Raw genomic sequence first — 13,055 nt, 5'->3', positions numbered from 1 at the left:
ATATTTTTTGAGACAGGACAACCAGAACTTTACACAGTATTCAAGGTATGGAAGTACCATACACTTATATAGTGTCAAGTATCAGGGGGGTAGCCGTGTTAGTCTGGATCTGTAAAAGCAGCAAAGAATCCTGTGGCACCTTATAGACTAACAGACGTTTTGGAGCATGAGCTTTCATGGGTGAATACCCTCTTCTTCAGATGCATGTAGTGGAAATTTCCAGGGGCAGGTACATATATGCAAGCAAGCTAGAAATAATGAGGTTAGTTCAATCAGGGAGGATGAGACCCTGTTCTAGCAGTTGAGGTGTGAAAATCAAGGGAAGAGAAACTGGTTTTGTAGTTGGCAAGTCCTTCACAGTCTTTGTTTAATCCTGAGCTGATGGTGTCAAATTTGCAGATGAGACCATCTGCCATCTGCAAATTTGACACCATCAGCTCAGAATTAAACAGCTCAGCTCAGGATTAAACAAAGACTGTGAATGGCTTGCCAACTACAAAACCAGTTTCTCCTCCCTTGGTTTTCACACCTCAACTGCTAGAACAGGGTCTCATCCTCCCTGATTGAACTAACCTCATTATCTCTAGCTTGCTTGCATATGTATACTTGCCCCTGGAAATTTCCACTACATGCATCTGAGGAAGTGGGTATTCACCCATGAAAGCTCATGCTCCAAAATGTCTGTTAGTCTATAAGGTGCCACAGAATTCTTTGCTGCTTTTACAGATCCAGACTAACACGGCTACCCCTCTGATACTTGACACCATGCAAGGCACTGTATTTAGCCGTATGGAGTGGAAATCCATCAACCTCATGAAGAAACTTGCACAAATACAGACAGATATCATCTTCCTTTCCAAATGCAAATGGATGGACATCATACCAAATGGACTAAAGGTAAAATATCCACTGCTATCTACATACTACACAGACCACAGTGAGAGATTATGCCATACTCTGTCAAAGAAACTGAGGAACCACCTGATCAGCATCCTATACAGCAAACAGGAAAACATCAAAAAAGAGCTCTCCAACCTGGAGACTCTCATTAATAACCAAACTTCCATACAAACGGACTTCACTAAAATAAGACAGGAGATCTACATTACTCACTTCACCTCTCCACAAAGGAAAAAGGACTGTAAGCTGTCTAAACTCCTACCTGCCACATGGGGCCACAACCATGGTACCCCTAACCCACCCAGCAACATCATCAATCTATCCAACTACAACTCAGCCCAGAAGAAAAGTCTGTCCTATCTCGGGGACTCTCTTTCTGCCCTGCCACCCCCACCAACATGATACAGTTCTGCAGCGATCTGGAAGCCTACTTTCGCTGTCTCCGACTCAAAGAATACTTTCAGGACAACACTGAACAGCGCACTGATACACAGGTACCCTCCCACCAACAGCACAAGAAGAAGAACTCCACATGGACTCCTCCTGAGGGTCAAAATGACAGTCTGAACCTATACATTGAATGCTTCCGCCGACGTGCACAGGCAGAAATTGTAGGAAAACAACATCGCTTGCCTCATAACCTAAGTCGTGCAGAACGCAATGCCATCCACAGCATCCGAAACCACCCTGACATTATCATCAAAGAGATGGATAAAGGAGGTGCTGTTGTCATCATGAACAGGTCTGACTAACAAAAGGAGGCTGCCAGACAACTCTCCAATACCAAATTCTACAGACCACTTCCCTCAGATCCCATTGAGGAATACACTAAGAAACTGCACCATCTACTCAGGACATTCCCTACACTAACACCGGAACAAATCAACATACCCTTAGAGCCTCGACCAGGGTTATTCTGTCTACTACCCAAGATCCACAAACCCAGAAATCCTGGACGCCCCATCATCTCGGGCATTGGCACTCTCACTGAAGGACTGTCTGGATATGTAGACTCTCTACTCAGACCCTATACCATCAGCACTCCCAGCTATCTCCGTGACACCACTGATTTCCTGAGGAAACTACAATGCATTGGTGACCTTCCAGAAAATACCATCCTAGCAACCATGGATGTAGAGGCTCTCTACACAAACATCCCACACACAGATGGAATACAAGCTGTCAGGAACAGTATCCCTGATGATGCCACAGCACAACTGGCTGCTGAGCTCTGTGCCTTTATCCTCACACACAACTATTTCAAAATTGATGACAATATATATCTCCAGATCAGTGGCACCGCTATGGGCACCCGCATGGCCCCACAATATGCCAATATTTTTATGGCCGATCTGGAACGCTTCCTCAGCTCTCGTCCACTCATGCCCCTTCTCTACCTACGCTACATTGATGACATCTTCATCATCTGGACTCATGGGAAGGAGACTCTGGAAAAATTCTACCACAATTTCAACAGCTTCCACCCCACCATCAACCTCAGCCTGGACCAATCTACACGGGAGGTCCACTTCCTAGACACCACGGTGCAGATAAGTGATGGTCACATTTGTCATAAACAGATAGCTAAGGGTTAATGTCTCTTTCACCTAAAGCACCTGACCAGAGGACCAATCAGGAAACCGGATTTTTTCAACTTTGGGCGGAGGGAATTGTGTGTCTGAGGTCTTTGTTTTCTGGCTGCCTGCTTTCTCTGAGCTTTGGAGAAGTAGTTTCTACTTTCTAGTCTTCTGTTTCTAAGTGTAAGGACAAAGAGATCAGATAGTAAGTTATATGGTTTCTTTTCTTTGGTATTTGCATGAATATAAGTGCTGGAGTGCTTTGATTTGTATTCTTTTTGAATAAGGCTGTTTATTCAATATTCTTTTAAGCAATTAGCCCTGTATTGTATCACCTTAATACAGAGAGACCATTTGTATTTTTTCTTTCTTTTTTTATATAAAGCTTTCTTTTAAGACCTGTTGGAGTTTTTCTTTACTTCAGGGAAATTGAGTCTGTACTCACCAGGGAATTGGTGGGAGGAAGAAATCAGGGGAAATCGGTGTGTGTTGAATTGGCTAGCCTGATTTTGCATTCCCTCTGGGGGAATAGGAAAGTCCTTTTTGTTTCCAGGATTGGGAACGGAGAGGGTAGTTTCACAGAGCTTGTGTCTGTGTATCTCTCCAGGAGCACCTGGAGGGGGGAAGGGAAAAAGGATTATTTCCCTTTGTTGTGAGACTCAAGGGATTTGGGTCTTGGGGTCCCCAGGGAAGGTTTTTCAGTGGGACCAGAGTGCCCCAAAACACTCTAATTTTTTGGGTGGTGGCAGCAGGTACCAGGTCCAAGCTGGTGACTAAGCTTGGAGGTTTTCATGCTAACCCCCATATTTTGGACGCTAAGGTCCAAATCTGGGAATAAGGTTATAACAACATTAACACCACCCTATACCGAAAACCTACCGACTGCTATGTCTACCTTCATGCCTCTAGCTTCCATCCCAGGCACATCACACGATCCATTGTCTACAGCCAAGCACTGAGGTATAACCGCATCTGCTCTAAACCCTCAGACAGAAACCAACACCTACAAAATCTCCACCAAGCATTCTCAAAACTACAGTACCCATACGAGGAAATAAGGAAACAGATCAACAGAGCCAGACGTGTACCCATAATCCTCCTACTACAAGACAAACCCAAGAAAGAAACTAACAGGACTCCGTTGGCCATCATATGCAGTCCCCAGGTAAAACCCCTCCAATGCATCATCAGGGATCTACAACCTAATCCTCCTACTACAAGACAAACCCAAGAAAGAAACTAACAGGACTCCGTTGGCCATCATATGCAGTCCCCAGGTAAAACCCCTCCAATGCATCATCAGGGATCTACAACCTATCCTGGACAATGATCCCACACTTTCACAGGCGTTGGGTGGCAGGCCAGTCCTCGCCCACAGACAACCTGCCAACCTGAAACATATCCTCACCAGTAACTGCACACCGCACCATAGTAACTCTAGCTCAGGAACCAATCCATGCAACAAACCTCGATGCCAACTCTGCCCACATATCTACACCGGCGACACCATCACAGGATCTAACCAGATCAGCCACACTATCACCGGTTCATTCACCTGCACGTCCACCAATGTAATATATGCCAGCAATGCCCCTCTGCTATGTACATCGGCCAAACTGGACAGTCTCTACAGAAAAGGATAAATGGACTCAAATCAGATATTAGGAATGGCAATATACAAAAACCTGTAGGAGAATACTTCAGCCTCCCTGGCCACACTATAGCAGATCTTAAGGTGGCCATCCTGCAGCAAAAAAACTTCAGGACCAGACTTCAAAGAGAAACTGCTGAGCTTCAGTTCATCTGCAAATTTGACACCATCAGCTCAGGATTAAACAAAGACTGTGAATGGCTTGCCAACTACAAAACCAGTTTCTCCTCCCTTGGTTTTCACACCTCAACTGCTAGAACAGGGTCTCATCCTCCCTGATTGAACTAACTTCATTATCTCTAGCTTGCTTTCATATATATACCTGCCCCTGGAAATTTCCACTACATGCATCTGAAAAGTGGATATTCACTCATGAAAGCTCATGCTCCAAAACGTCTGTTCATCTATAAGGTGCCACAGGATTCTTTGCTGATTATATAGTGTCATCATGATATTTTCTGTGTTATTATCTATCCCTTTCCTAATGGTTCCTAACATTCTGTAAGCTTTTTTTACTGTTGCAGCACATTGAGTGGATGTTTTCAGAGAACTATCCACTGTGACTCCAATATATCTTTCTTGAGTGGTAACAGTTAATTTAGACTCCATCATTATGGGATTATGTTTTCCATTATGCATTACGTTGCATTTATCAACATAAAGTTTAATCTGCCATTTTGTTGCCCAGTCACCCAGGTTTGTGAGATCCCTTTGTATCTCTTTGCAGTTAAGTCCAAGGCAGCCTATCTTGAGTAATTTTGTATCATCTGCACTTTGTTTCTCTGGGCAGTGATGAATGTCCACGGAGTTTGTGGCCTCTGTTTGCTGAGAGTGAGCATAGTGAAGGAGGCCAGGAAACTAGCAGGGTTGAGAGTCACTTCTATTTTCTACAGAATGTATTTAAAGTGTTCAGCAATACTGTGCTCTGCCTGGAGAACACTAGTGTGACTGCATGTGCAGTGTAAGCCATAACGAAGCTACAGCAATTAAAACACGACCAATTCTTTGGCACTGAAGTTGAGAATGCATTCACTGGAATGACTCCTTTGTCTTCAGAAGCCCTTGGCAGGGACTTTATCGAATTTTATGATGTTTCTGTCAAGTATCTGGAGAAATGGTTTGTTTCCATAAGTGGCTACTTGTATAACATTCAGTGCTTTAATATCAGCAGAGAGAAGGAGCTGCAATTCGGGGATCTGCCTGCAGCTTAACAACGAATCTCCACAGTACTGGAGGAACTCTACAATGAGCTTTACACAGTCTGAGAAATCATCAAGAGCTTGGAGCTGGGGAGAAAAAAAACTGTTGAGGGAACTCTGGGATCAGGTGCTCAGCAGCAAGGGAGATGGTGTTAATCTTCCTAACATGAAGAAGCTGGTTTCATTCATGCTCAGTATACCAGTCTGCAATGCTTATACAGAGCACGCATTTTCAATTATGATGGGTGTGTGGACTGGCGTGAGGAATTGAAGCAGGACTGAGCTGGTGTGGTCTGAAACGCCAGTACAAATGAATTTCAGCATGAGCTGCAAGGAGTTCTGCACTCGTTTAATCGGCGGGAAGGACGTTATGTGCATGGCCAAGTCACCCAAGCAGTACGAGACTGCTGATGCTGAAAATGGAGAGCTGTGTGATGTACAGTACAATGTAGGTCTATGTGCAGATTCTATTTTCATTTTTTTTAACTTTTATATATGCAGCTTCTCTACCTCCCTCATCCCCAGAAAAAAAATCCCAATTTTTCCCACTAACTGGTCACCCTATGCGGTTCACTCGGTCACTACAAACCAAGTTATTACAACAAAAAAACTTCAAAAACAGACTCCAATGAGAGACTGCTGATTTGGAATTAATTTGCAAAATGGGCACTATTAAATTAGGCTTGAATAAAGACTGGGAGCGGATGGATCATTACACAAAGTAAAACTATTTCCCCATGTTTATTTCCCCCCCTCCCCGCACACGCACACACTGTTCCTCACAATTTCTTGCCAACTGCTGCAAATGAACCATTTTGATTACCACTACAAAAAGTTTTTTTCTCTCCTGCTGGCAATAGCTCATCTTAACTGATCACTGTCGTTAGAATGTGTATGGTAACACCCATTGTTTAATGTTCTCTTTGTGTGTGTATATATATATATATATATATCTTCCTATTTTATTTTCCACTGCATGCATTGGATGAAGTAGGTTTTAACCCACAAAAGCTTATGCGCAAATAAATTTGTTAGTCTCTTAGGTGCCACAAGTACTCCTGTTCTTTTTGCGGATACAGACTAACACGGCTGCTACTCTGAAACCAGTTATGTTTCTAATAATTGAATCCCCCCATCACTATGATCTGTCTTTTCCTAATAACTGGGGCCTCCTCCTCCAGAGGGGTATCCTCAGTGTAAAAGGGTACCATGACATCATCTAGAAGGAGGGTCCCAACTATGGGGATCATTTCCCTCCAGTTCAGTTTGATGTTCTCCTTCCCTGAGACTTTCATCCCACTCAGAAGCACAGAGGCTGTCACACTGAGGGTGGGAGCACTCTACTGTGTCTGAGAAAGTCTCATTTATGTAGCTCTCTGTATCCCTTAGCTCCCCAGTCCAGCCACTCAGGCCTCAAGAGGCTGTTCTCAGTCTCTGATCACCATGAACACAATGCACGCAAATGCCATCTGCCCACAGAGCAGGTAATCATACATGCTGCATTCAGTGCAATGTATTGGAAAGCCTCCACTCTGCTGCTGGAATTCTGCCTGCATTATTTTCACTCTTGCAGCTTTTTGTTTGTTTGTTTTTATTTTGTTTGCTAGTTTTTCGGTGGGGGTGTTTGTTGGCCTAAGTTTAGACAATCTGAGGTATATCTGGCTTTCATGCTCCATCTCTCAGCTTCATTGTAAAACTCCCTTGTTTGCTGCCTTTGTTCTCCAGGTGCTCTGGTTGCTTAGAAGTCGACTTTTTAAACCCATGTTCTCCCTATGTAGCTCTGCCCCTTTGTCAAGGGGGTTTCTTTCTGTAGTTAATGCAGGAGATGGTGTTTGGAGACCAGACTTCTTTCCAGCAGGTTTGCATTCTGCACAAATACATTAATTTTTGCTTGGCAAATTCCATTCGGTCAATCCTTTTAGTACCAAGTGCTGAAATAACTAGCTGACAGCACAAAGCTTTGAAATAAACAAGCAAAAAATCATTAATAACCAAGCATAACAGTGTAATCTTGGCTGCCTCCTGAGGTTTCAGTGTGGTGTGCATATAGGCAGCCTCCTTTGGTTTCTTGCTCTATTGACTCTTATTCTGGCCAACTCGAGGGCAAGTTTGGCAATGGCAGGACCCACATGCCAGCTCTGGAATTACATTTTCCAGCAGTTGGAAAATGAGTTAGCACATTCTCTTGGCTGGCTCTTAAGAGTGATATCTGGGCCAGGTCTAAAACAACCTGTGGGACTGTTTCATGGCCAGGCTGCTGGTGGGCTATTTTGTTTCAACCTACCCATTGTACTATGATGGCTAAAGCCCTGGGGAAAGACAAAAACGACAGAATCTTCAAACTCCTTTTTGGCTTTGAAAAAAAATAGGCACAAATAGTTGCAATGTAATACCCTTTTCTGGTATGTATTGTATCATAGATACATTTTAAACACTATAAGGTGAAGAGCTCTCTTATAGAATTTAATAGGACTGGAACAAAAAGGGTTCTGCAGAACCATATTAATCTTCTATAGAAATTACTCTAAACCCTGTTGAATTTATTAGAGGTGAGAGCCTTTCAATAAATGTTTTGAACCATCCCATTGAGTTCAGTAACAGAGAGAGATTTCTCTGTTTAGCTCAGTGGGATGCTTGTTTGTTTAAAATATTTGGAAGTTTATTGAATGTTATTAGAATTGAATAGAAAATATATTGACTTTTCTGCCAAAGCCCAGCAGGGAAGGCACTTTAAATGATTTTTCCATTTGCAGGACACCTAACACTTTCATACAGTCAGGAGAACTCAGACGCAAGGAAACAACTCTGAGCATTTCAGATCAAAATGAGATTGATAAATCTGGGGAGTCACAAAGAAAGGGGCCTGATCCCGAGCTAGAGTAAATCAGTGTAATTCCATTGAGGTCATTGGGTGAAATTCTGGCACCACTGAAATTAATGGAGAAATTCCCATTTATTTCAGTGGGGCCAGGATTTCATCTGTTGAAGCTAATTTCCTCCTGCTGAGGCTCAGACCCAAGGTATTTATTATATTATGAATCGAGTCCCTGTACCACAGAGTCTTTTAGTCTTTCACTCATAAAACATCTTCATATCTACCAGATACTTAACTGCATATAAATATTCTGAAAAGTATTTATGAAGGAACAAATAAAACATATACAAAATCTTTGAAAAGACTATAGATTCTGCATTGCCACTAACATTTACTCTTAGATCTGTGACGGGAAAATTAAGTGCCTAGCACTTTTCATTCTCAGAGGATTCCAAACCATTAACACAGAAATCATAAACTAGAATAAAATCTGTGGTGATAAAAACTGCAGGATGGGAAGTGAAGGGCCAGGAGGTTTCCCTTGTGGATTTCCCTCTTAATGTTCCCCCTAGGAGCTGCAGGAAAGGTAGGGAATCTAGCCTCCAAACCACATGCAGATTCACCAGGAGTGAAACTCTGGCCCTGTGGAAGAATAGCCCTGTCATAGTGCTGCCCAGCTTCCCTCTCCCAGTCAGCTTCATTGCGGAGAGAGTACAACCCTCACAGCTTTATTGTGAGTCGGCAGCATTTGGTGGTTTTCCTCCACCACAGGTACGAGAGTTGAGAGAATCTCAGTGTTCATTTAAGAAAAAAAAGTAAGTCTCTCTAGCCCTTGTGATCATAGAGGAAAAACTGAAAAAGGTGACTCCAGCACAACCTAAATGCTCAAAAATCAGAAGATAAAGTAATGAATCCCAACATTTATTTAAAAAAACCTCCTGATTTTGGGAGTCCTAGCTCATGACTTTTGAATATTTGATGTTGGCAATACAGCAGATGCCATGTTGCCTTGCTTCTGAAGTTACTCCCTCATGGAGCAGGCTAATGGTTCAGTGAATAAATTTGATGCTAGAAGAAGCAAAATTAATTTCCATGGTGCTATCTGCTGGGTTTTTGAGTTGGAGGAGACATGATGTAAAGAGCTGTCTGTCTATGCCCCAGTACTCTCTTCTCTCATCTCCTAACCACTGACCCACTACTCTGTGGAGATGCTGGGTAGAGCTAATTTAAAATATAGAATTTCTGCCCCTATGGGAAATTTTAATATGTCGTTTTTATCCCAAATCATGAAGAAAAGTCAAAATACCAAAACTTTTCATGTTTTCATGGATTGAAAAGTTCGGAAAATTTTTGATTTGGAAATGTCAAAGATTTGGGTCAGCTGGGCATCGTCATCATGGTGCTTCATGGGACTTGACGTTTGGGTGCCTCATGACCGATGTTCTGTTATGGGCCAGGCTCCCTGGCTAGACTACATCTCCCAGGATGCACTGCCTTTTTTCAACACTATTAGAAAAGATTCTTACATGCACAAGTATTTTGTGGAGAATTAAGGCTATGCTCCTAAATCCTTCTGTAGCTGTGTTGCACTGCTGTATAACTAACTCACCCTGGATTCCCTTGATGTAAGAGGAGTTCCAAACTTCTCAGCCTCAGCTGAAGGAGCAATATTATGACTAATTATTTCTAGCCCAGTCATGTGTAGTGACCCCAAAGAGGGATTAGGACCCTAATGTACAAGGCACAGTACAAACAACACAAAGATTGTCACTGCAATAGATAACACTGTTTAGGATTTACAAAATACACAAGAAATATATTCACTGACAAATGAATAACAAGAGAACAGTAGAGGTAGGTCCAGTGCAGTGGTAAAAGGTGCAACTCAGGAATTTATGATACATGTGAGATAGATATATTGGAATGGACTAGTTCTGTAAGGTCTCAGTAGTTCCTGGAACCCAGCAACCTGACCACTGCTAGATCTGTGGTCATCTCATCATAGGCAGGTTTTATGGGATGATTTAAAAGGGGATAATATTGTGGCTTTGCCAGTTTTGGTTAGAAGTTCTTCCCAAGCATAAGTGAGTGTCATGGGAGAAGGTGCAGAGGTGCTTGTGGGAGAAGCAGACAAAAGGATTGATAAGGGTTGCATTATTGATGGAATAAAAGTGGGGGTCAATGATGCAATAAAACAGTAGATTAGATATGGGTATATCTGAGGTATGGACAAGGGTTTATGAAGAGAATTGGGGCTGCTGCAGACATGTACAACATGGAGCCTCCAAGTCTTCACACAATGCACAGTCAACCTGTGGAAGTCTTTGCCAGAGGATGTTGTGAAGACCAAGACTATAACAGGATTCATAGAAGAACTAGAGAAATTAATGATGGATAGGTCCATCAATGGCTATTAGCCAGGATGGGCAGAGATGGTGTCCCTAGCCTCTGTTTGCCAGAAACTGGGAATGGGCGACAGTTCTGTTCATTCCCTCTAAAACCCCTGGCATTGGCTTCTGGCAGAAGACAAATACAGGGCTAGCTGGATCTTTGGTCTGACCCAGTATGGCCGGTTCTTATATTCTTAATCTTATGTAAGACTTTAAAAATTGGACTCCATTTGGTTTGCCTTAGAATGACAAATGATTGTGCACATTGATATTTTGTAATGGATTGCTTCAGCACCAGGTGAAATCAAAAGGGTGAGAAGAATATCTGTGGTAGATATACAGCAGTGCTGTTTATATCTGCAGGGTGCAAGCTAGATGGTCGATAGCACACAGTTCTGAGAGGATTGTTTTGCCAAATTGTGATGCTCAACTGAAAATTAACAGTAATGGTGAAGCTCTTTACAAAGTATGGTAAGCTATAAACTTTCCCACAATGGCTCTTCCAAATAGAAAACCATGTCTAATAAAATTTAGGTTTAATTTAGGGCTTCATTGAGTTAAATTTTAATTTTACATCTTTTTTAGATATATTTTGCCTCAATCCTCCCATTTGTAACTTCTTAAAAATGAAACCTTAGAGACAGTTTTCATTGATGGCTGCTAGGAAAATGGCTGAATGTCATACCCAAATAACATGAAATCTTGGAATTTTATTGCCTGTGACTTCAACTACTATTGTGTTATGCTTTCAGAGTAATTCTCGGATTGAAAAATGGGGAAATATTCCTCTCTAACAAGCCTTCCCTTTCTAGGTTGGAGTTTCTAGGCCAGATATACAGCTAACTTAAATCAGCACAAATGCATAGAAGTTAAGTCCAGAAGGGACCTTCAGATCATCTAGTCTGACCTCTCGTATATCGCAGGTCATTAAATGTCACCCAGTTGCCCCTATGTTGAGCCCAATAACTTGTGTTTAACTAAAGCATATCTTCCAGAAATGGATTTTACATCTCTTGATGTCTTCATATCCGGTCTTGTTATGAAGACATCAAGAGATGTAAAATCCAGCGCTTCCTGGTTAGTTTGTTCAGTGGAACTATGCTGCTTTACACCAGCTAAGAATCCAGCCCAATGGCTTTCCACAAACAGTACTATTCCTTTTATTATCATCTCTTCCATCTTTCTGCCTCTATAAATATTGACTTCCCCGTTTGTTTAAGGTTGATTACTCAGATTCATCTGCAAGCAATTTAGAAACTCTGTAACAGATTTCTTGATTTTGGTAAGAACTGAGATTCAAGAACAATTGTCTTTGAAAAAGGATAACTACATAACTGTAACCGGAAACTATCAGTGTGTTTTAGGATGTCGTACTCTGCCAATAATGGATAGTAATGAGCTTCAAGAGAGTTTTATGAAACTTCAAAATTAAATTAAATGTCAGTATAATAATTGGCAAGAAATAAAGTCTTCCTTTGTGCTATTTTTTCATGTCATTCTTCCATCTGATTGCCACTCCTGATACTCTTCTCTTCTCTTCTTCCCTGTTTCTCTGCCCCTTTTCCTTTGAATATAATCAGCGCTTTGGCAGGGTTTCCTCACATGGACTCAATGATTCCTCTTTATCTCCTCTGCCCCACATTTCTTTTTCTTTCCTTCTACCTAACGCTGAACAGCTCCATTTTGCTTCAAAAAAAAACAACAAAAAACGAAAAACAGAAGAGTACCTAGAATCCGAAGAAAGGAGAAGAGCAGAAAACTTTATGAAATCTACTGTGAATCTCACTGTAGAGATCTACTTTACCTGTACATACCATATATACTAGTTATAGGTGCTAAAGAAAGCACTGGGACAAAGGATCTAACACATTTCTCCTTAAATATTGTCCATGTATTTAGCTGCAGTGACAAAAAGCAAGTTTTCATCTCTTAAATTAAATCTACTCAGAATGCAAAACCATGTGCTTAGTAATAATACTATGTAATCGACATATAAAACAATAAGTGGCAATATGTCCTAGGGCTTAATCTTAATGTGTAAGATTCAATGCCATTTGCAATCTGCTGCCATATCCATTATCAATACTTCCCCTCTGAGTCAGATGTAAAACTTCAGAACACAGATTCTGTATGTCCATGGAAAGCAATGTAATCCAATTAAAACAGCATGTGTCCAGCTCCGCAGATGAATGTACATGCTCTGTTGAAATCCATCGGTATCTCATTCAAGGTGGGGCAGCCCCAAAGTTTGCAGAATGTGTTGCACTCAAGAAATTGACATTCATTTATTTTAAATAAGTAATCACACCGCTCAGCTGCAGAATCACAGCATGGTTCCCAATTTGTTTACTTAAGTGAAATGTTTAATGAAAGCATTTAAATAAAAAGCAAATGTATCTCACAGCTGCTTCTAGGCTACTTTCTAACTTTCATGCTTATTTCAGCTGACTGACTCCTGGGAATGGAGAGACCAGATCAGGGCACTTAATGCTAGCAACAGCAGCATGCTGTGTGTAAATCAGG

The sequence above is a fragment of the Gopherus evgoodei genome, chromosome 3 (genome assembly GCF_007399415.2).
Source record: "Gopherus evgoodei ecotype Sinaloan lineage chromosome 3, rGopEvg1_v1.p, whole genome shotgun sequence".
NCBI lineage: Eukaryota > Metazoa > Chordata > Testudines > Testudinidae > Gopherus > Gopherus evgoodei.
This window is presented reverse-complemented; position numbering follows the sequence as displayed.